The sequence below is a fragment of the Rhinolophus sinicus genome, chromosome 16 (assembly GCF_057876585.1).
Source record: "Rhinolophus sinicus isolate RSI-liver-muscle chromosome 16, RSI-T2T, whole genome shotgun sequence".
Lineage (NCBI taxonomy): Eukaryota > Metazoa > Chordata > Mammalia > Chiroptera > Rhinolophidae > Rhinolophus > Rhinolophus sinicus.
Window position 1 is genome coordinate 126,748,093 of NC_142516.1, and position 26,369 is coordinate 126,774,461.

The window sequence follows — 26,369 nt, forward strand, 5'->3', positions numbered from 1 at the left end:
ATGGTCCAAAGACCACCTCTATTTGAGTCCCCCGTGGCACTTGTTAAAATGCAAATTCTTGTCCCCAAGTCCCGCCTTGCAAAAGATTCTGATTCAGTAGGTGACGGTGATGCACATTAAAGCTGCAGAAACACTAAGACGTACTTTATGCTGCCATGTGTGCAGTGTGTGCCCTTTCCTACTTGTTGGCTCCTCAGCTATTGGAAACATCTGTTCATCATTCTATGCATAATGAGCACTAGCATAATTCTGATTACCTCATTCCCACAAGACTCCAGTGAGATGGGTTTATCTTATCTTCACTGGAAGGGATCCAATGTTCGCAACCTTGTATTCTTACCTCAGCCCTTTGCCTGTTTTTCCCAGGCTGCCCCCACCTTATCGTTCCTTTCGTTCTGCTTACTCCAGCTCTCCCCATTATTACCAAAGAAGAATGGTTATTGGAAAGCAACTACATGATCCCCTGTGATTAAGAACCTTCTATTGAACACTTGGGGTTTATATAGCGAGAGCCTGATGGTTTGGTTTTTGAGTGCTGTCAATATCAAGAGATTTGTGTTGAGACCATGGTCAGAGTTTTGGACTTCGTTTCTTTCTTGGATGTTGGGGGATATGATCCTACACACTTTGGTAGAAATCAGTTACTACCATCTCCCCCTTGTCAATTTAAGGAGGTTGCTTCTTGGTCCTTGGCTTGAAAAACAGGAGTCTCTACTTTCCTTATTTGGTTCCCCAGCTATCCTAGGTGTGATTGCTCTTAACATTTAAGTTTCCTTTTGTCAACTGTTTGCTGTCGATTTGGGCACATGGTCCCACAAAGTTCATTGGACTATTATACAAATTATGCAAGAAAGTTATGATTTTTGTGGGTCTGGATGCCATGTATGTTTCGAGGATAGTGAACAGGAAAATTACTCTGCCACGGGCTGTTCTTTACATAAAGATGTGAACATTTAAAATGGACCAGTTTGTACAAAACAGCTTTGAATACTGAATGGTAGGGTGGGAGATACTTTGGGAAAAACTTTAAAAATGTATCTAATTTGGAAGCCAGGATTAAGGGATATATTATAGTTCATTCTATTCATTACTACATTTAAAAGTGGATATTCTGGACTGGCTAAGACGTTATCAGTTCTGCTTTTAACTCTTGGCATAGTTGTCCCAGACTGTTTGTTGGCCTTTAGAGATTAGGGTGTCTTAAAGAATTAGGTGGGCCAAAGTGTTTGCAAATTCTATTAGTGATGCTCTGAAATTCCACAAATAAAAAATATACTCCAGGCTCCTGGTTTCTCAGTGGTGCAAACATATTGCAGTCTGAACCTCTGCCAGTTTATATCTGTTATGCCACAGGCAATAGGAAGTGCTTTCCCCAGAGGAGAGTGGCCAGTTTAGCTGGGGTCCCAACCATTGAATATTACAATAGGGAGAGGGCAGCCTACTCCTAAGTGTTCCTACATATACCCCTTTTCAAGAGAAGTCAACAATCTAATTTTGTTGTGAGATTTATTGATTTTTAACTGTTTGCAACTAATTCAATTTTTAGAAAACACTTTGTGTGCGAATCAAAATACATCTCTGGTCAGACTTTGGACATTTAGGCCACCAATGTGCAATCCAAAAACTCCAGTTCTTCATAAAGCTAAAGAATGTATCCAGAGAAGGTGTCTTGCCTTGGAAGCTATTAAATGATGACTTTGAAACTATGTGCCTAATATCTTGAATTTATTTTTATTAACTCTATGGAAATGGCTTTACCTGGTTTGAATGAAGTTCTAGATGAGTCCAGCTCACAGAGGGTCCTGAGCCCACTTAGTGGTCATTTCTCCATTTCTCAAATATTTGATTAGAATGGAAACACTTCTAAGTAATCTATGGGTCAAAAATAAAATCACAATGAAGCTACGGAAATAATTCAAATTGAACATATTTCCAGTGAGAGATGATGGTGAATTGGAATAGAATGGTAGTGGTGGTGGAGGGCAGAAGTGGATATATTTTGAGTATAGAACCAACAGAAAATACAACACATCAAAATTATAAGACGCAAGTAAAGCAATGTTTAGAGGAAAATTTCTAGCTTGAAATATTTTTTTATTAGAAAACAAGAAAGGTTTTGTTTGAATGAACATGCTTGGAAGTTGATAGCACTACTACACTTGTTTCTTGTTCTATGTGTTAAGAGCTTTTATGGGGAAGGCCAACTGGAAACCTCAGAAATTGTTCTACATCCTGGGGAAAAGCATTACAGATAGAAGGAATAGCAAGTGCAAACACTATGAAGAAGCATTATACTTGGTGTGCGTAAGAAAAAAGAAGCAGGCCAGGCTGGAGGAGAGTAGGTAAAGAGGGAGAGTGGTAGGAGGTGGTAGCCAGGGCTAACTGGCTTGCAGGATTTTAGTCTCAGTAAGATGGCGAGCCAATGGAAGGTTCTGAGTAGGGGAGTGACATGATCTGACTTAAATCTTGGAAGGATTGTTCTGGACACTCTGTTGACAATAGGCTATATGAAGGCAAGGATAGAAGGCAAGGAGATCAGTTAAAAGGCTTTCAACATATTTCCAGTGAGAGATGATGGTGAATTGGAATAGAATGGTAGTGGTGGTGGAGGGCAGAAGTGGATATATTTTGAGTATAGAACCAACAGAATTTGCTAATACATTTATTATGGTGTGTGAGAGACAGGAGTACAGATTGACTCCAAGATATTTGTTTTATTTTTAAGTGTTTGTTTCCAGTTTTAACACATAATTGACATATAACATTGTATAAGTTTAAGGTGTACAATATAATGATTTTATATGTGTATACATTGTGAAATGATTACCACAAGTTTAGTTAACATCCATTGCCTCACATAGTTACATTTTTTTCTCTTGTGATGAGAACTTTTAAGCTCTACTCTCAGCAACTTTCAAACATACAACACAGTGTTCTTAACTGTAGTCATCATGTTACATTATATCCCCAGAACTTATTTATTTTGTAACTGGAAGTTTGTACCTTTTGACAACCTTTACCCACCCAATCCCCTTACCCTCCAACCACCCCACCTCTGGCAACCACCAATCTGATCTTGGTTTGTGTGAGGTGTTTTTTTTGTTGTTTTATTTTGTTTTTAGACTCCACATATAAGTGAGATCATATCATATTTGTCTTTCTCTGACTGATTTCACATACCACAATGCCCTCAGGGTTCACTCATGTTGTCACAAATGGCAGAAGTTCCTTTTTTATGGCCAAATAGTATTCCATTATCTATATTTATTTATTTATCTCCCTCCCTATCCCATCTCTATCCTTATCCCTATCCCTGTCCCTTTCTATATGTATCACATTTTCTTTATCCATTCGACTCCAAGATACTTGGCTTGGACAACTGGAAAGGTGAAGTTACAGTTTACTCACATGGGAAGTTTATGAGAGCAACAGGTTGAAGGAAGTGTGCTGACATTGGAGGCTTGGTTTTGGTCATGTTAAAAGATATCCTTTAAGTGACTAAGTAGAGATGTAGATTAGACAGTTGTATATATACATCTTGAAGCCAGAACTTTAAAATAAATGTGTGAGCCAGCAGCATCGAGATGGTATTTAAAGCCACACACTAGATGATAGCCCCTGGGGAGTGAGTGTAGGTAGAGAATATATGTGTATATGTATGTAGGGTGTAGTACGCATGTCCGAAGAATGTTTTAGAAACTCAAGTTTGATATATGATGGGATTAATATAATGTCCCAAAGCAGAAAGAAATTTCATAGAGAATTACAGAAAAGTTTGTAGGCTTCCGCACTTTACTAAATGGCTGAAATGGGAAAAGTGAGAAACCTTGGAAATAGTTACCATGGAGACTTCAACATTCCAGGAATGGTAAGCTGACTGGACCTAATTGTGACCTGAAAGCCTTGTGTAAAAGATGGGCTGGCAACCAAAGCAGACTTTCTCCCTAAGACTTTGAGAAGCAGCCTCTCTCTCCCCAAGGGAAGGAGCCATATGGCTTTTCAGAGAACAGCCACCAAATTCAAAATATACTCCACTTTGCTTTGTCTAGTCTGTTCTTTATCTGAATCTGACGTCCAGGCCATTTTCCACAGAGAAAGTGTAATAGGAGATCAAGACTGGCAGGATGACGGAAGAATGAAGGTGGGAGTTGACCACAGGGACTAGAAAGGGAACAAGTAGTAATATGGGTAGCTGGGAAAAGAACTGTATAGAAGAAAAAGTACCTTTGCTCGAAGGAGGTGGTTAAAAAGGTAAGGATAGAAGTGCTGTTAAATGAGGGGTTAAAGGCATTAATTTTTCTCCCATTCCCATTTTCTATAAATTGATAGTAAAATAAATACAACCATAACATGTTAGAGAAGAGGCAACAATGGACAGATGTCACATATGTTTAGAAGACCGAAAGCAGAACAGAGGATGATGGAAACCAAGTGCTGCTGCTGAGAATTTAGACCTGTTCAGGTCTTGACAGCAACAAGTACCATAGGGATGAAATTGAGTCATAGGGTTAAAAACAGGTGGGAGAGTCACCTGAAAGTTTCTATGTTATACAGTCTGACCACATCTCTTACCCCGCCTGAGAAGCCAGATGTAAACTCTAGAGATTTTAAAGGAGAAGGCAGATTTAAGAGACACAAACTATTTCTATATTTTCGCTCTGGCGCTCGCGCTCGCGCCGCCCTCCCTCCCTCCAGGGTCTAATGATAATTAAGTTCGTGAACTTGTTGCAACGATGTTGCTAAACTTTTTTGATATTAGAGAGATTATTCATTATGAATTTGTACCAACTGGACAATTAACAAAGTTTACTATTTGGAAGTGCTGAAAAGGCTGCGTGAAAAAGACTAAAATTACCTGAACTTTTCTCCAGCAATTCATGACTCTTACAGCATGACAACGTACCAGCTCACATGGGTCTGTGTGTGAGGGAGTTTTTAAACAATAAATAAATAAATAAATAACTGTATTGGAACACCCTCCCTACTCACCTGATCTGACCACCAATGACTTCTTTCTTTACCTGAAGATAAAGGAAATATTGAAAGGAAGACATTTTGACAATATTCAGGATATCAAGGGTAATACAACAACAGCTCTGATGGTCATTCCAGAAAAAGAGTTCCAAAATTGCTTTGAAGGGTGGACTAAGTAGTGGTGTCAGTGCATAGCTTCCCAAGGGGAGTATTTAGAAGGTGACTGTAGTGATATTCAGCAATGAGGCATGTAGCACTTTTTCTTGGATGGATTTGTGAATGTAATTGTCAGATCTCGTGTGTGTGTGTGTGTGTGTGTGTGTGTGTGTATAATCTTTTATCTGTCATACATTTTTCATGTACTCTCTGAAGGTTTTTTAAAAAATTATGTGCAGTTTGCTTTTATCCTTTCTATACGTTGTTTTTCTTATTGAGTTTTTCATAGGAACTATTTTATCTTAGGGTCCTCTCTGAGAGACTCATTCACAGAAGGGGTCTTTTGATTAACATTTTCATGTGATACAAATAATTTATACTTTGTACCCACAAACTTCTCTCCAAACCTCCTTTTTATGTCAATTTTCCCACCTAGTTGCTTACAAGTCCCTTACCATCTGACCAAACCATCAGCTACGAGTTGGGAAAGTTTCAGGCCATCTTTCCACCTCAGCAAAGTGGGCAATAAAATGTTCTTGAACATTTTTATTTACTCATATAGTCCAAAGCTATCTGTAAACTATGAAAAATATTTTCCTTCTCTATCAACTTAATGTAGGGACCACCTTATTAGGTCATAAATAATGTGCTGATGGCAATATGGCAGATCAGTATGAGTAAGTACACAGGGAAAATAAAGCAAACTCATGCATTTTGTGCCTTAATGTCTATTTGAGTTCAATCCTATTTAGACCTCTTCCACTTGATTATAGAGTCCTGCTTGGCACTCTAGTCTTCATGGCTTGGAGGTCAGCCAATACCCAAACCAGGATGGGTCACTCCAGTTGCATGTTCATTCGATGTGTCATGGTCAAGCATGAATTCTCTACCAGGTATAGTAGCCTGAATAAGAATAATTACTTGCTAAAACCCTACATAGGATTTTGCTGTCATTGTTCCACTGGGGCTTGCTATAATCTTCACATAGTATCATGGTTGACTATGCACATTTGAGAACTATGGAACTTGCTGGGTCAAAGCTCAAACGGCAGAGTTGCTTGCTCTGCAACTGGACAACTGGAGAGCCTTCGTTTGTTCCTAGCTCACTCATGTTTGGTAGCCTTTTGGGTCACTCAATAAGTAGACCAGTGTAACCCACCCAAATATGGTATGTTTTCCATAAAATCCAAGTGGGCCACAAGAAATTGACTAATGCTGCTTTGGTGAGATTAACTTGTAGAAATTGGTCTTTCATATTGGAAGAGATAACCTAGTATGGCTCAGATCACTGAACTCCCAGAAACTTTACTGAAATTATCCCTCAGTTGGATTTATTTCTCATTTGTTGGCATGTATATATCTGGTACCTGCTACTTACTGCTCACTAGGTCCAATCAGCCTCATATCATCAATGTAGTAAACCAATGCAATGTCATGTGGGATGGTAAAGCAATCAGTTTTCAAGAGATGGGATAGCACTGTGTCAGAATTTTCAAAAGTTATCCTTATGATCCTGCCAAATAAATCAGAATGCTTCTGATATTTTTCACTTTGAGGGACAGGTAAAAAGTATTTCTCAGAAAACTATCTGCTACTAGATTGTTGATTGATCACAACGAAGAGACCACATTTGGAAGAGCAGATCCAATGAACGTCATCACCGGATTTAGTTAGCAGCAATTCAGTGCTATCCTCCAAGACCCAGTTGTCTTCTGGCATAGACTAAATGGTGAGTCAAATGGCTGTATGATAGAAGTCACCCATCCTGTATCTTTCAAATTCTTCTTGGTAACATTAAACTCAGAATTTTCCATAAAGATACGGGATTACTTTTGATTTAATATTTTGGTAGGGAAAAGGCGATCCAGGGGCTTTCACGTGGCCCTTCTTAGCATACTAATTCTCACTCAGTGGGTTAAGAAGCCAATGAGGATGTTCTGTCATTTGCCGAATATATCTTCCAATGTATAGAAACTAGAGAAATATCTCTGGAATAGGTTCAGTATTTCACTTGGTCAATCATGTGGGGACTTAAGTTATAACTCCATTTGCCACATGGTTTCCAGAAACTCTCACCCTGATTTGAAGATTACATGAAGTGTGTTCCGGGTCCACAAGGATTAGCCTTAAGTCAGAACCAGTGGCTACAGAGACTTGCCATTATAAAGTTGTCAATTAGAATCCATATATAAGAACACTGTGATGGTCAAAGGTTTTCCATTGCGTTGCCAATAAATAGTGTTGGTTTAATTGGATATCAGTATAGAAAAATGGATCTTGGCCCTTACCTAACATGATGCACAAATATAAATTCCAGATGAATCACAGATCTTGCTTTGAAAAGTAAAACAATAAATATCTTAGAAAAAAGACGATTTTTATAATCCGGGAGGAGAGAGTCTATGACAGATTCTTAATGGCATACAAAACAGTACAGAGAAAGGGACATCGTAAAGGAAAATTTGATAAATTGGACCATATTAAAATTAATGTGTTTATCAAATGAATGATTAAGAAACTGAAAGGGCAAGCCACAGTTGGGACTTGTATACATAATATGTAAGAATGCTTACAAATTAATAAGAAAAATGCAGAATGACCAATAAAAATAGCTAAAGGATGTGAACCCAAAAGAGCATACCCAAATGGTAAGAAACATAAAAAGGTGGTCAAATTCAGCCATCAGGGAAATGCAAATTAGAATCACAATGTGATACACACATATACACACATGTAGAATCGCTAAATTGAAAAAGGCTGTAAAGGTTAAGTGTTGTCAAGGATGGTACAGGTGGAGGGCAGTTGGAATTCTCATACACTGCTGATGGAAGTATAAATTGGTATGACCACTTTGGAAATTGTTTGATAGTATCTACTAACATTGAATATGCACATACCCTATGACCCAGAAGTTGGTATATACACTAAAAATGCATGCATGTTTTCATAAAAAAAATATGAAAATAACAGTAATAAAAATTATGAAAACTGGTGAGCCGATAACATGTCCCAGTGAATTCTTAGAGTGGAATCCTAAACCCCCACTTGTCCATCTCTTCCATCTCATTCCATTACATTTTATCACATTTTTTATTTCTAATTCTGACCTGTTCTCTCCACATAGCAGGACTCTCTTGTTTTATAGTGGAAGTGTAAATATTTTATTGAGAATGCCAAATAGTTATCTGAAATTTCCTGCTGGGTCCTCTAGTGAGTAACTTCCAGATACTTGCTCTTCACTTAATCCTTTAGGACAATTTCTTTCACTGCCTTGCCATAGTCCCTTGCATCACCTCCATGCATTTTTTTTCCTTTTTGTTGACTGTCAAATGTGCTGAATCCTTTCCAATTCACTGTATGCTAACATACAGTGTCTAGAGATTGCACTTGCCCCCAGTCTCTACACTTGATTTATGGTTAAATTCTCCTGTAACAGATATTTATGTATATATTCTCCTCTACCATGAAGGCACCTATAATCAACTGCTCAGTTCTTCACTACGTTTAACCAACATATATATATATATATATATATATATAGATAGATAGATAGATAGATAGATATAGATATAGATATAGATATAGATATAGATATAGATATAGATATAGATATAGATATAGATATAGATATAGATATATATGGTACATGATACACAGCAAGTCCCAGAATGCACAGTACCACAGCTAGATTTCTTCTTATCTTTTACACCCATCCTGCCCTGTTCCCTCCTTTGCCATGAACAGGGGGTATAGCAATTAAAACTTTGAAAAGCTCACATTTATGATATCACTATATAGCATGTATCCATAAGTGTTCCATTTTTGTGGCTTGAGAGCTATCATATTCTTAGCCTTATTTACCTTTTTCCTCTTCTATCATGAGCACTAGCAGGTAGTTTTCCTTGGTGTACCATTTTGGTAATCACTTCATGAATATTGCTTCATCTGGAAGGTGAACAGAGAACTATAAAGCTATTTTGAGATGTGAGAGCTGGGCTGTCAGCTGTGCTCACTCATTACGTAAATGACTCATTTCAGTTTACCAAATTTACAAAGTATGCAATACCAATCTGTGCTTCAGTAAACTTTTAAATTTTAGAATTTCAACAGTCTACTGTCTTGAAATTAAAATACTAGATTTTTCCTTATCTATCACTCTAATTTATATGGGTACTTTCTCAGTGGACTTCCAAGATCATTCAGGAATAGAAGAGACAGGTATTTTGAAATGCAGAATATCAAAAGAAACAGATCCTCGGTAGAACATTACAACCATCATTTCTCTGAGGATCTGGTTCATGTATGTTGACTGTTACTTTGATTCACTTTTGTTAAGTGCTATTTCTTTGAATCTGTCTTCCATCTCTACTTAGACCAAAGGATCAGCAGTCATATTTTCTGTTCTGCACCTTTAGGGCCAGATCTCAGGCCCACAGGAGATTTCATTTACATGGTCTTCTATTTTTTGACACACTTTGTAAGAGAGTAAGAAGGCCAGGACTAGGAATAGCTGTGAAATAAACGAAGTAGGTCTTCAGTATCCTGAAGACAAATAGGATGTTGTCCATTGTGCCTGGCACTCTTCTTCCCGTTCTCTTCTTATTTCATTAAGTACAATTTATTGCCATGAGGTATCTCTACTGGGAGTACTGAACCACTTTGATTGTACAGTATGAAGTTATGGGACCAGCACAGTTACCACCTGCTAATGGAACTGATGTTAGAGTTGCTGATACTAGATTGTTAGGTTGCATTTTCTTAAGTGAGATAAAATAGGTAACCTGATGAGCACTTCTACTTTTTCATTTATAGACATAGTCTTATAAGAAACTTACAAAGAACTAAGTACATTAAGATTTCAAATTCACCATACCTTAAGCCAGTGGTCAGCAAATTTTTTCTATCAAGGGCCAGGTAATAAATATTTTAGGCTTTAGGTGTCATGTGCTCTCTGCTGTGGTAGCATGAACTACTCAACTCTGCTGTGGTAGCATGAAAGTAGTCATAAACAATATGGAAACAGGTGGGAGTGGCAGAGTTCCAATAAAACTTCAATTACAAAAGCAGGTGGCAGGGAGATTGGCCAACAGGCTGTAGTTTCCCAACCCCTGCTTTAAGCCCAAGATAACCTATTCTCTTGGGTCATTTTAGTTTCATCTCTCCCATGTGCTCCAGTTCCCCCAAAGAAAAACACTATAATATATGAGTGTTCCACAGCCTAAGCATGTAAGAAAACAAAACTCTGTGAGATTTTAGGCCTCTTAGGAAGTTATTCTCTTGCTACTGAGTCTAAATCTTAACTTCTAAGTTAAAGTTATTCCTAAGGCTACATTTCCAGTCCCTACACATGACCTCTGTTACTGAAGGCAAGACACTGGCAAGGGAGGACAGGTGCTGTAAAATTGTACTCACCGTCTGGTCAAACATAGTGGGAACCAATTGTCTCTGAAGACAAGGTGTGAACACCTGTTCTTTCTTGCAGACTGAAGATTTACTGTTTCAGGTATATGAATTTGTATTTTGCCTACAGCTATGGCAGTTAAGCCTATTTTTAAAGCTTGAGCAAATCCATCCTCAGGTTGGGCCATGGTTGGTTGATTTATGCCTCAAAAATGCTACATTCCCATGTTGGAATCTGACCAACAGCTACATTGTTCTGTACACTGCCTGCTGTTTCTTACACTGATAATTACCAGAGGCTAATTTACAGATGCCAGCGGGAACAGAAATGGAGTGAATGGCTGCCCACAGAGCTAGGAATTGGATTTTATCAGGAGTCATGGAGAAGCACATTTGTTAAAAAAAAAAAAAAAAAAAAAATCCAGAAAAGTGGCTAGTTAAGAAAAATGATAGCAAAATGATTTATCCAAAGGACAGTGAAGTATTTAACAGCATTGCTTTAGAGTTAGACAACCTGTGTTTAATCCCTCATTGCGCCACCTAATAGGTAGAAACCTTGGCTGAGTTACTTCTTGAAATCTCAATTCTTCACCTGCAACATCAAAGTAATAGTAGAATCTACTTTAAAGTTGTGAGGATTAAGTAAACACGTGTAGAACATTTATCTGAGTATATGGAACATAGTAAATGATCAATTAATGGTTGTTGTTATTATTATATTCTAATTCATGCCTCCAATCTGGTGTTTTAAGTTTTCTTCTGTATTCAACAATCACACACATTTTTACCTTCCTCATTTGTTCAAGGTTACTGGAAATTTCAAGATCATTTGATTGCTTATCTTATAGAATAGAAAACTTGAAATCCGTGAATTTAAATGAATTGTCCAAGGTTAGAGGTTGATGGAACCAGAATTGAAACCCACCCACTGATGTTCCTTTTGTTAACATAGAATTTCCCAAATTTGAGCTTCTCCAGAAGGGTACACTGATCCTTTTTAGCTCAGCTTAGTTCTCATGTTATTCTACTAATCTTGGCATCAAAGTCAAATTTATAAACAAAATGACCTTTGGCAAATTATATCCCCTTATCTCAGTTTTTCTTTTACAAAATGTGCAGGTTTGTATGTAGAGATGATCCCTATAATTTTTCCAGTTCTGAAATTCTAAACATAAAGGTTTTGTAGAGAAACCCATCGCTGAGGTGAACAACTAGTGTCAAGGAAATAGGTAGGCGGGGGTTGACCCACGTCATCATTTTCACGTGGGGATGGGTAACTAGAGTTAAAGACGAACTCAGGATTGCATCTATCACCAAGACTGGGGTTTCCTGCACCTGCAAAATGTCCTTGCTATTGTATTTGACGGCCAACAGAGACTACCCCTGGAATTTCATCATGATATCACAGGGATTTTAGAATTTGAGGAAAACTTAAGGTATATAAGGAGTAAGCTGTGCAAATAGTAAAGTATGTAAAAAGTGTCTTTTTATTGAATAATTACTTAGGCAAATTTATATTTATCTTAGAAACTATTAGTCCCATAGGTTCTTAACAATGAAAATGATGTAGAATTTACTTTGAACACATACACACATACAGAGTGCACTTCTTTTGCCAATTACATTGCTCAGTGTTCAGGGAATTTAAACTGAACTATTTTATATTTTAGGGGGCATTTAGTAATAAAGCTGAAGAGGGCTAGCTCTCAAGTTGATGCATAAGTAATTGCGGTCTTTGCAATTATTTTTAACATTATAAACTGCAATTACTTTTGCACCAACCTAATAGTATCCTAAATTCCAGTATAATATTCAAATCACTAAATTAAGATAATCTTTTTAAAAATAGCATGGGGGAGAACAGCAGAAATATTTAGCAAGAGTCTTATAAAGTTGTTTAGAATTGTTAATTAGAGCTGGAAATTGTTCATGAATTTAAATGATAAGTGAATAACCTAACACATAAGTAATGCTACTACTGCTTATAACAGTAATCAAAGTTTATACTTGGAGTAAACATTATCCTTGATGTGTACATTTCAAAATCAACAGAGGTTTCTAGAGATTTATATTTTTTGAATAATTATCCCAAAAGCTGGGTAATTCTCTATCACGTGCGATGCATAAGTAAACTGAATTAGGCAGTCAATACTCAAATTGTAATTTTCTATAGTGAAGCCCATCACATTTAGGCAATATGGTATTGTGGTTAAGAGAGTGGGTTCCAGAATCAGACACACTTGCATTTGATTTAGTTCTTTGCGTTTTACTGTGTGACCTTCAGTGAAGTACTTGAGTCATCTAAGCCTCAGTTTCTTCATTGTGAAATGTAGAAAGTAATCGTGGCTATTTTATAGGTGGGGTGGAAAGAATTGTGATAATTACATGTAACCTGCTAAGCACAGTATTTACCAAGTGCTTTGTGCCTTTCTTAATGCACAGCTTTTGGAGAAACATATACAACTCTCTGTTTATAGCAGACTTCTTGCTGGGAAGGTAGGGGGCTGCAGTATGTTTCTGCCCACTTGGTTGTCTGTCAGAGCCAGGTGAGCAGTGGGCAGGTGATTGTTATAAGCATGCAGGTGTGACAAGTCCTTCAAACACACTGATCAAAACTTTTCAAGCTTGTATCTTGAAATGAGATGCTTTTTGTTTGCTTTTCATTAGATGTAGAATCCACTTCTTGGCTTTGTTGGGTAATTCAAACCATCTATATTTGCCCACCTCTTTTCAATTCCTCTGAATCTCTGACAAATCTCAGTAGAGGTGTGTATTAGAAAATGTGATGGAGAATATTTATCTTTTTGGAACTTAAACTACAGAGAATTTCTTAATAGATTTTTAGCTTTCTAGAAGAAGAACTATAATATGAACCATTATAGAAGTAGAACATATTTTTGTCTATTTATATAAAGAAAGATACCCATTTTTAAACTTTGAATTCAGAAATTTGGCTTCAGTAATTATGTAATATTTCTAGCTCAATTAACTAACTTACATACTACGATGGGGATAAATTATTCTTTTTGTTTTTAATAGAAAACTTGAGATAAACTTTTAGTCCTTTGGAGTTCATTTAAATATATGTCATTTCATGTACTGGGGTGGAACTCCCTTTCGATAGTAGATGATAACATCTCTCATTCAGTCTCAGAACTGTGATGTAGATAAAACAAAATATAAAGTGATAAAGGGAAAATTATTCCAAATTAATTGAAATAGATATGAAAACTGTATACTGTGAAGATGTACAATACAAATGATTTTATTTGTGGAAGACTGAAATAGTATCTGATGCATAATATGTGCTTAATATATGCCAGGTATTATTATTATCATTATTATTATTACAGAGGAGAATTCAATTGTGAATAATAGGAAAAAGGGCTTTTTCCTACTTACTGGATAACATGACTTGCATTTTGACTTGATCTTTGATAACACTTAACAACAAATACTGTTAGAATAAAAAAGATTGAGTGTCCTAATTTATTGTTAAAAGTGTAAATGCTAGCATTCTTAATAAGGTTTGATTTTCTTCATTTGATTAAGAAAATGTTATGTACCTATTATCGTTCAGAGAATTAACAATCCACAGGGACCCCAAAAGGAGAGCAAATGGATTATACGCACCAATACGATAGGCTATTTTATTCAATTGTCAAGTGTAATTATAGTTGCCAAATTTATTAAACCCATATATCAGAAATGTTTTCCATTTTAAGAATTTTGACTGCTAGACTTGTAGGGATTTGACTTTCTAATACATGGTCAATATAAAATAATCTCTTTTTCTAATGCAACTTTATCATTGCCATTTAATGTTCAGGGAGGCAATAAACCTTGTAGTAGCAATTCTTCACATTTAGATAGAGCTTGAGAGTCTACAAAGTGCCATCATATCCATGAACCCATTTCCATGTGAGACAGGTGGTATGATTTCCATTTTACCCGTGATTCAGAGAAGTTGCTCACCCCAGGTTCCTCTATTGGCAAGACCCTGAGATGGTCACTCTTTCTACCACATCACAGTTTCTTGCAAGCCACTATGCTTATACATTTTGTTGTATCACAGCAATACTTAAAAATAAGTAACAGCTTTTAGTAGTCTCATGTCATCTAGTGATTTTAGCTAAGTGCATTTTTTTCTGTGCTTACTTTCCACTTGAAAGCACAGAGGAGATCCTTTACCTTTCCTTTCCCATGGTATTATTTGAGGATGGATGAAGCCAGGGGAATAAAGAGCAATGATGCCCCAGACCCCTTTTTAAAGAACGTAATTACTTTCTTGTAGCTATATTCATTGGCTTCCAGGGAGATCATGAGAAAATCAAACAGCTGGTAAACTGTGATGATGGTGGACCCAGAAATATAGCAACAATAAGGGAGACATTGCATTTTTGAATCGGATGGTCAGTTAATGGGGAACCTTTTTTTGGGAGTGCTCTGCAGCCACTATTTTTGTTTCTTTTTTCAACTTAGTCACACATTATAACTCAGTGAGGCAAGTCAGGAGAACAGTTCTTGGCTTCTAAACAGTGCATTAGGCCACTTATTCATTTATTCTAACAATCTGATTCTAGAGTTGTCACCTGTTTTGAGGAAACTCATTCAATCAGTTGGGTACACTGGAAAGCCCATTTCCCCCTTATTCCATTAGCTTCCTTTACAGTCTCAATTTTGAAGAAAATTGAACCAAAGTACAGCAAGTCTGGCCGAAATATCAAAGGATAGTGGCAGAGTCAGAAAATTTGTGATCACATTGCTTTTCTCTGATAGAGGCCACAGCTCAGGAAAGCAAGGTCTCTGAGTCAAGGAGTTATACAACTATTTGATTTTCAGAGGTCCTTAGACCCATTTTGCTACAGGTGGGTTCTTCTAGAGCAGGGGTGTCAAAACTGCAGCCCACGGGCCAACTGCGGCTCGCAATCCATTGTTAATTGGCCAGCAGCAAATTCCAAAAATATATTTAGTTTACTTAAATAAACCAGGTGAGGCAATACGCACTTCACCTCGAGTGAGTGGCCTGGCTGTTTGTGTATTTTACCGCATATGGCCCTTGGTGAAAAACGTTGAAAAAAGTTTGGACACCCCTGTTCTAGAGGCTCCAATTTTTTCTCCTTTTTTGACATTGCTCTCTAACTTCTTATACTATAATTCCCCCTCCACACACACATTTTCCCATTGATGTTGCAAAAATTACATCAGTTGTCTTATAGAATTTACCCCATTTTGTTTTTACCTTTGTTCTCTTTGTGATGTTATTTAACTTGACCTATTGTTCCCTATATTTTCTGTAATTAGGAGTTAGTCTTAGAAGATTGATTAGATTCAAGCTCAGTTTTGGCGGCAAGAATACTACATAGGTGGGTATATGCGCTTCTGATTGCATCACATCAGTAGGCACATGATATCTGGCTTTTCCTATTTGAAACTTTAAAAATCCAGTCTGAGTCCATAAGTAGCTAGGAAAACTTTGGACCTCACCATTTGTTTTCCATTTGCCAACTAAAGTGAGGTGTGAACAGTGTTAATGAGAGATTACAAATGAAATAAACCTCTCTTGCCAAATACTTTTAGAAAGGTACTTTGAAAGAGGATTTGATGCACCTTATATGAAAAATTACCAAAGATAGAATGTCACAATACTATAATGAGGATGGAGGAGGGGGGAAGGTGATAGGATGTCACAGTGGGGCGTGAATATTGAACAGGAGTCTAAGGCTGAGGGGTCCACCTATGACAAGAAAGCTACTTGTGTTCTTCAGCAAATGAGCATGCCGGTAAGTCTGGTTGAGATGCTCCCAAAGGCTTTTCTACTTCTTCAGGTGTCAATTTTAATTCTGCAAACATCTACCAAAAGAGTATATATTCACAGAATTTGCTAGGTTTCATGGGACACTTAGGAAGATGAGCAAGTCCATTTCTACCCCCAAGATGCTCATAATTTACCAGGATGACACACACGAAGGTGCTTTAATCTGGGTCAGATGGTGTTTAGTGCTGTAATAGAAGTGCCTATGTCAGGGCTATGGGAGCACAGTGGAAGGAACTATTAATTTCTGACAGATAGGATAAGGGAATTCCATGGAGGATATGGCATTTGAATTGGATTTGAAGAAGATAAATGGATTTTACTCTGTGGAAGAAAGAAGAAAGGGAATTCCAGTCCAGAGAAATAGCTTGAACAAGATAAAGAAATATTTTACAGTGTATGACGTTTTCAAGGAAGAGTAGGAGGTTGATTCTAAAGAAGCATACAGTGCACATCAGTACATGGAAAAGAAGCTTAAAAACTAAATAGACACACCTGAAAAGGAAGGTAGAGAACCAGATTGGGATAGTTTTAAAAGCCGTGTTAAGGAGTTTTAAATTTTTTCCTGTGATTCATTGGAACCCTTTCAAGAAGAAAAACATTACAAAATTTATATTTTATGAAGGGTCATTTTGTGGGTAGCCTAGAGAATCAATAATAGCAGGCAAAGAATGACCCATTGGGAGGCCACTTTAAATGTTTGGGAGTCTGAAAAGAGAGGAAGGTATGGACTCAACAGACAGTTTAGAGTTTGAATGGAAACGGCTTGAGAAACAAATGCAAATGAATTGAGAGAAGGGAGTAGTTAAAGATGACAGTCATGTTTTTAGCTATGAAGTAGATGATAATGCCATTCCACTAGAATAGAGAACTGAAGTTGTAGAACACTTTTGGTGAAGGCAAAAAATGAGATGAATTTGAAACTGTTGGGTCTGAACTGTCTGTGTCATATTAATTTATTTAACAAATGAATGAATGACGTACCCTATCCTTGTACCCTATCCTAGGTGCTGGGAATAGAGAGTTTTTTTAAAAAACACAACAAGATAAGCCTCCAGCTCTAATGGAGCATGCTTTCTAGTAGGGGCACACTGACAAAAAACAGGCAGAAAAAAATAATTTCATTCTAATAAGCACCAAATGGAAAATAAAAGAAGATATTGGAAAAAGAGCGACTGGGATGGGGGAACTGTTAGAATGGTCAGGAAAGTTCTCTTCAGGAAAGAATCCTTCCTAACAGAGACCCGAGTGATGAGAAGCCAGTCATAAAAGGACCTAGAGTAAGAGAACTGTAGGCAGAGGGAACAAAGTGGAAAGACTCCAAGGCAGGAACCAGCAATGCATGTTCAAGGATGAGCAAATAGGAATCAGCCAGGGACAGAGATAGATGACAAATTCACATGGAACAGCCGCGATGCCAGTGGTGTGGGTCTTGTAACACAAGAAATTTGTTTTCAGTAGGAGCACACAGGAAGAGTGGTCAGCAAAGAAAACACATTCTTTGATTTACGTTTTAAAATGACCACGCTGATTGCTGAGAGGAGAAAGGACTCAATGAAAGAGAGTGGAAGTGGTGAGGTTAGTGAGGAAGCTCTTGTAAATGATGGTGGTGGATCTGGTTAACAGGTGGTAAGAAGGGTAAAAATCTAGATACATTTTGAAGGTTGAGCCAATTGGATTGCTAACGGAGTGGCATGATGGTGGTGGTGGAGGGTGAGTAAAGATCGTGGCATTTGTTTAAAGGATGATAATTAGCAGTGGGGTGGTGTGGTCCAGGCTCAGGCATGTGGCAGGGATTTGAAAATTTAGGGCTAGAATGCATGAGAGAGGTAAAGCCTACAGAAATGGATTTCAGAGTAATCTCCCATGTGATGAGACAAAAATTTAGGATTGTCTTCTAAAAAAGAACTGGAAGATTGGTCATTGAAGATGGGATTGCTCATCTGACACACAGACAAAAGCAGTGGTGGAAAGAAGAAAAAAGACAAAAAGATTATTTCTCTTCTCTGCACTAGCTCCTGCTCCTACAATATGAGTGCTGTGTGCAGATGACAGGCTAGAGAAATCACGGTACTGCCTGGTTGGTGGTGTTCTGAAGGACAGTGAATGAGGAAATCATAGCAAGTAGAGAGAAAAGAGAGTCTATCACTGATGGAAAAGAGAGATGCCAGCTTGACTGAAGTAGAGCTGAAAAGAAGTTTCTGGCCAGTTATGAGATTAAATGCATGAGCTGATGTCAAAGGAAATGCTTGGAAGTTGAACCAAGGGCCCCCAAGGAGGGGAATAAAAAATTGTTATAAATTAGGTAATTAGGTTTTGCAGGTTGGGCATCTAAATGTAGTATATACATATTATATGTGATACTTTAATATATTAGTTTAACTAAATTTTTAAATAATTTTTAAGAAAAATATTTATTTACCTGAGGGGATTCATAAAAAATTGTAGGGATGATAATGTTACATATCATAAATTATATTTGCAGTCTACGGCTGGATATCATATATAGAGAAAAGTTCTGAAAATAAAATTCTCAGTGATGTCCACAGTTCCAGGGTTGATGGTGGAGAACTAGAGATAGGGTCTGAGTAAGAGCAAATATTGTAGAAATCATACTAGTAAGAATTGACATTAAAATCATAATCCCAATGTTAACTAGACTTATTATGGTGATTATTTCACGATATATACAAATGTCAAATTATTGTGTTATGTGTCAATTATACTTTAATTAAAAATAAATAAAAATTGAGTAAAATAGTCGAAGTATTTAATACATTTACACTCTACTGTGTTTCTTTCCCTCAAAATGCCTAGAATAATGAACAGTATAAAAAATAACGAAGAAAAAGTAAAATTATAATCCCAAACTTTTTATTCTGAATAAAATTCTTTATTTTGATGTGTTTTAGGCACCTCAGATTTACAATCAACATGAAAAAATTAAATTCATGATTTCCTCATCGATACCCTCCTCTTTAACCCGACAGATGGCGCCATGCAGTTGATCATGTTACAAATCGGGTTGTCAACCTTATGTCGTTTTTTCCTTTGTGTCTCCCACATCCTATCTGTTAGGAAGGAATCCAGGTGCTTTTATCTCCCATATACTTCTCCTCAGCCTACCCTACTCTTCTCCATCCTTCTGTCACTCAATCAGACCGAGCCACTTACTGCAGCTACCACACTCATCACCGTACTGGTTCAGGTCAATGTTCTCAGAAACCAGGGGACATTTCGCAATGTCTGGAGACAGCTGTGATTGTCACAACAGAGGACAGGGGTGCTACTGGCATTTAGTCAGTAGAGACCTGGGATGCTGCTAAACATGCTACAATGCATAGGGCAATCCCCAAACACAACAAAGAATTATCTGGTTCAAATTATCAATAGCACTGCTGTTGAGAAACCTTGGCAAAGGGACATCGACTTATCATCTGCCTTTCTCTATGATAAAATTTCTCCAAAGCAGTCTGTGTAATCTAAAAGTAAACATATAATTATCATTATTTAAGTGAGAGACATTTCTATGCATTACTGAAACCCAAAATGAAAGTCCATTTTATACTAAAATGACAAATCCCATTAAATAAACCCAATTATTCCAAAAATTAATGATTATTTCAATAGTTAACATTAGAAAAACATTGGTTATCCTAACCAATACTCCAGTATGCAACTGTCTCTGCATTAATTTCTCTATGATGCGGCTGTATACTTGTTCTTATTAATTTCTTTTATAACTATTATGTTTTTTACATTTAAGAATATGCTCACTGCATATGTAATATTTGGTGTTTAGTAATTAAACTTATTTAAAAATTACAGCAAAACCGTAAATACCAAGGAAATGAAAATAATGCAAACAGTATCACATTAACTAAACAAATTGACATCATGGAGGGAACAATAAATACAATTTTAACTGTTATAAACTGTGTTGCTAAAATTAACTAAACATAAGCACTTCAAAAGGAGGATTGAAAACAACACAAGTTGTGTAATTGAAAAGTTAACTGCTTCATGGCTCTCCTCTCTTGAGATGGCATGAGCTCAAACTCCTAGTAGGTGGAGGGAAAATGCCCCTTAGTTTGAGGTAGGATTTCATATGAAACTCCAGATGTAGTTAGTTTTTCTTAACAAAAATGGATATAATTGATAGGGTGCGAATATATTAGATTTATGTTTTTATATTAAGCAACAACATAACAATAAAATGAATCATGTCATGTCCTGCTTAACATCCTTCATAAGTTTTCTTTGCCATTTGGATTAAATTTAAATTCTGCCTAGAGCTTAAAAAGCTATGCAAGTTCTGATCTCAACACATGCCACTCTCTCCTTCCTCTACAACTTGACCTTCTTGAACTTCTTTCAGATCCTTGCTCATGTAATGCTCACTCATCCTTTGATCTTTGCTACTTTGCACGTGCTGCTTTCTGACTGGAGCATCCTTCTCCGTTCCTATCTATGCCTAACTTCTTGGCAGGTTTCTCTATCCCCGTTACCTATTTGCTTTGAGTTTTAGAGTGTGTATTTGTTGTTTTGTCTGCAGTGTTGGAAGTTCCTGATGTTTCGGTGAGGCTCATTTAAGTTTCCAAGAAAGTACACGCCCTCGCTCCACATAAAAAACTATTAGAAGCAAAGCAATAAGTATTTTATCAGTTGTAAGTGTGGTGCTCCACTAGTGCCATTGACCTTCCCTTATAGCTTGGGTTTGTTATAGCACAATTATGATAGTATACACCTGAGTAGAGCCCTCACAAACTCTCATTAATAGCAAAGTAAACAGAATCTGTAAGAGATGATAACAGAAGAGCATCACTAGGAAGGTAGAGTCCAGAACAGAGTTCAAACTCCTTGAAGATTCCATACGATATTCTTGGTCATTCTCCAATTCTGTCATTAAATTTCCTAAGGGTGACCATTTTTTTTTTGTATGATCCTACCCTGTTTCTCTGAAAATAAGACCTAGCTGGACAATCAGCTCTAATGGATCTTTTGGAGCAAAAATTAATATAGGACTGGGTATTATATGAATTATATTATATTATATTATATTATATTATATTATATTATATTATATTATATTGACCCGTTCTCACTTTACTGTAAGACCAGGTCTTATATTAATTTTTGCTCCAAAAGACACATTAGAGCTGATGGTCCAGCTAGGTCTTATTTTCAGGGAAATACGGTAGATCCCATAGTTTAATAAATCCAGTTATGCTATTATCATCCCCAAGTTAATTATTTCTGTATAATTTTAAGAAGTAACTTTTCCAAGATGAACTATAATTTTCATCCTGTGGATAATGCTTTGACCTTCTCTTTAGAAGAGAAAATGTAAAACTCATCTTAATGCTCAGTGATTGGGAGGATGTGTTGCAGACTCACCCTGTGATATCAGAAAGTCCATTTTGGCTCAGTTTGAATTCTGGTTTCCGACAGGGCTATGCCCTTGCTCTATAAGTCCTCGGAATTTTTAGCTGATACTATTAGGGAGTGAAATATGATAATCTGTCAAACTGTCAGTGAATGCTTTCTCTAAATATAATAGGAGCTTTATGACCAAAAGGCAACACTGTTTGAATTTTATTTGAATAGGAATTTATGTATAAGACATTGTGCTGTGTATATAAATTATGCTGTCTAAATAGGCACAGAAGCATTCTAGAGGTTAGTTTAGGAAGTAAATTCTTTATGTGTTAGAGAGGAGCAGCTTAACTTAAAATTCTGAAGACTGTAGCTATTCGAAAGTGAAAAGGAAGCAAGATCAGAGACAGTGCACGTAACTATGTGAAAGCCAATTTTAACTGGAAAATGAGTATTGTACCCTAGTCCTTAAGGACATTCACCAGTAGTTCTACCACCTTCCCAGGCACATTCCAGGTACAGAAGTTAGACATAGATGTATGATTTTATTTGGCCAATAGTGAGCAGAAGTGATGAGGGTCTTTTCTAGGCAGAAGCCTGTTAAAACCAAGTTGGGATTTTCCAGTTGTCTTTATCCATACTCCACTGACTGACAATATCTCAGATGGTGGAGTCTCCATCAGTGTTGAAGTAAACCTCTATCATTTTGAACCATGTGATTTTGGAGTTACTTGTTATAATACTGTAAACTAGCCAATCCTGACCAATATAGTAAGCTGTTGTTACCTTACCTAAACTGAAAAAAATTCAGAATGTCAGAGTATATTTGATTCTCTGGAATTGTCATCATTTTATTTGGAGGCCATCAGGAGAGTGTATGAGAGAACAAGTAACTAAATATCACAGAGCTATGATTTTTATATACGACACCTTCAATTGATTAAGTTGAATAAAAATAGTTTAAATTATTTTTTCTAACTTATTCACTAGATAATTAATTTAATTTAATAATTGCTTAACATAATTGTACATTGGTTATTTGCTTATAAAGTATAAATATTATATCCCTCCTTTAGTTTGACTCATTAATCTTGAAACTCCCAGGCTGTTTAGTTACATATGAGGTGTGATCAAAACATACGATGAATGTTTAAATTTTAAAAAATGTATTATAGTAAAAGACATTGCCATTAATCCCCTCAAAACACTCCCCCTTGCTTCAAAAACACTTATCCCATTGTTCTTGCCTCTTTCTGAAGCAGTTCTGGAAGTCTTCTGTGAATGTCTTTAGTTGCACCATCATCACTGCTTCCATGCTCTGAATCATTTTGACTTTGGGGAAGAGCCAGAAGTTGCACAGTGCCAGATCCGGTGAATAAGGAGGATGAGGACACACAGTATTGTTTTATTTGATAGAAATTGCCGTATACCAGAAGTGATGTGTGACACAGAACATTGTCATGATGGAGGATGATTTATAGCATACTTTAAAACACATCTTCTCTCTACCGTAGCTCACACCCGACTGTCTGCACCCAACAAGTTTAAACTTGTCACATACTCTTACTAAAGTTCCAAGCACCACTTCCCACATTGAAGATCCCTGCCTTTCCGTTGGATGGCACTCAACAGCAGCATTCACCATATTTTGTGATCACAACAGAAAGGCTGTGTCACACGTTGCTTCTGGTACAGCCATTTCTGTCAAATAAAAACTTTACGGTGTGTCCTCATCCACCTTATTCACCGGATCTGGCACTGTGTGACTTCTGGCTCTTCCCCAAAGTCAAAATGCCCATAAAAGGTGAATGTTTTGAATCGATTCAGGACATTGAGGCAGCCATGACAGCACGACTAGACACTTAAAAAAGAGGACTTATAGAACTGCTTCAGAAGGTGGCAAGAACGATGGGATAAATCTGTTTGAAGCAAGGGGGTGTATTTTGAGGATTAATGGCAAGGTGTCTTTTACTGTAATACATTTCTAAAAAAATTTAAACATTCACCATATTGTTTGATCACACCTTGTATATTGAAGCTACTGAAATATGTTAGCCCTTAGAGATAGAGTACAGAATGAGTATGGTGGAAATCTTAAAAAACTAGTTGCAAATTATCAAATTTTCTCTAATCTTAAAATATGTTGCTTAAATATTTTTCACACTCTGATTTACATTAAATATTTAAAAAAATACATCTGGCTACTCAACTAGATGCTCAGTTTTTTTGTTTTTTGTTTGTTTTTGTTTGTTTGTTTGTTTTTAAAGGCAAAGGCTTGTCTTAGCTGCATCATTAAAAAGATTTGCTGGTCCATAGGGTGTACTCTGAAATGTTTTGTATATTTGAATGTTTAGAATTAAATGAATTTGCAAGTAATAATAGTCATGACATGTGAATGCTGACCAACAGAACTGTATTAAAATGACAGTGTCAAGGAACTACTAATTTTTGGAATAGAGGTATAGCATAATCCTGTTAGGGAGATAACTAGTTGTTGGGAGCTTATTTGGAGTAAACTGTCATTTTGATCACAGAGAACACAGTTCTGTTTAATATTGTGATTTCTTAGCTCAGAGTCATGTATGGTAGCCAAGAGGGTTGGAGAGTATCAGAGTAGAGCCTAGTAGGATGTCTTTCTATCTAATTGTGGCAGTGGCTTAACTCAAACAACAAGCAAACAAAATGTTGTCTTTAATATTACAGACTTTATTCAATAAGTTATGACATTTTTCTCATCTTTCTCATTCTAAAGCTTCATGGGCTACATGCTTTGATTAGATCTTTAAAGCATCTAGAATGGTGTCATATAGACAATAGGAACAGCCAATTTTGGGGTGAGTCTATGTTCTAAGCACTGTAGTAGATATTTTACTTATCTAACGTAATCATTCCAACAAACTCATAATGCACGTATTTATTATTTCATTTAATAAATATTTATGGATTTTCTACTATTTGCCAGGCACCACGTTAGACATTGGTATCAATTACTCCCATTTTACAGGTGAGAAAACTGAGGTTCTGAAAAGTTTATTTAACTTTGCTGTGGTTACTGTGGTAGGATCCCAAAAGATGTCCACATCCTAGTTCCCAGAACCTATGAATATGTTCCCTTATATGGCAAAGGGCACTTTACAGATAGGATTAAGGAATCTAAAATGGGAGATTAGCCTGGATTGTCCAGGTAGTTCTAATCTATTCACATGACTCCTTAAGAACAAAGAACTTTTTGAACTGTGTTTAGAGAGAGATGTAATGAAAGAAGGAGGGTCAGATAGGCAACATTGCCGTTTTTGAAAATGGAGAGAGTTCCAAGAGGCAAGGAATGCGGTGGCCTCTAGAGGCTGGGCAAGGGCAGGAAACTGATTTTCCCATAGGGCCTCCAGAAATGAATACAGCCCTATCACCTTGATTTTGTCCCAGTGAGATCTGTATTAGATTGACCTGTAGAACTATAAGGTAACAAATTTGTGTTGTTTTAAGTCACTATGTTTGTGGCTTTTTTTAAAAAAAATGACAACAATAGAAAACTAATACAGTTCCATAGAGAGCGTTAGAAACATGATTTTATACCAGTTCTTTCTGACTCAAAATATGCATTCGTTGTATTAAGTAATACTGATGAACATAAATTATAGCCAGGAAAGTATCTTTCACCTCATTTTCAACGGAACAGCCTCTATTTCCCTTTTTCCTCAGTTACAACTGATGATATTGTTTTGAATATTTACTTCTTCCTTATTGGATACTGAATAATTCTTAATTAAGACACCTCACATTCCTCTGAGGGGTGGGCCTACCACACACACTAAGTTAATTGCAGCCTTTCTCTGGGGAATTTGAATCTTGACTGGTATATTGGTTTAAATGCTATTTATATGGCAGCAAACTAGATGTTCATAAAACCCTTTACTGCTACAAATCTATGATATATAAAAGTGAAAAAAGTATTGCATGTCTATGATGTTGGGAAAGTAAAGGAACTCATCTGAGCAAGAAATTAGGAGAAGGATTCAAAGGGCTAAACCAGGATTGGAGCTTGCATTTGCCCTAGGTTATCTGTTTATTCTTTGTTGTCTAGAATGAGTGTTTAATGGTCATATTTGTGGAAAACAAAGATATAGCTTAGGACCAGTGTGTGAGATCTGATGGGAGATTTCCCTCCCCCACACATGCTATAACACACACACAATAAAACTGAGTATCCAGAAGTGACAGTGTTACTTGATAAATCATAAAAACAAAACTTACCACATAGAATGTCTTTCTTAGCTTTGCTTCTAAGCAACTAAGAAGGAGAAAAATTTCATGGAATCTTGTGGCTTGAATTCACACTCTCTGTATGGTCCCAAAACCTCTAAGATGGAAATCTAGTTTAAAGTGATCCCAGGTTGTTAGTGTTTCATGCACTTATTTGAAGTAAACACAAATCCTTCTTGAAGGAATATAACATCAGCCTAGACCTCAAAGAACTTCCATAGAGGGGATTCTGAGAAACAAAAACTTGTGATTAAAAAAAAAAAAAAAATCACTAAATAAAATAGAAAACAAGTCCCCTTGTCAGTAAAAACAGAAAACCACTGAAACAGACCTGCAATGACTAGAGATACTAGAATTATAAAATAACTGTGATTAATATGCTTACAGA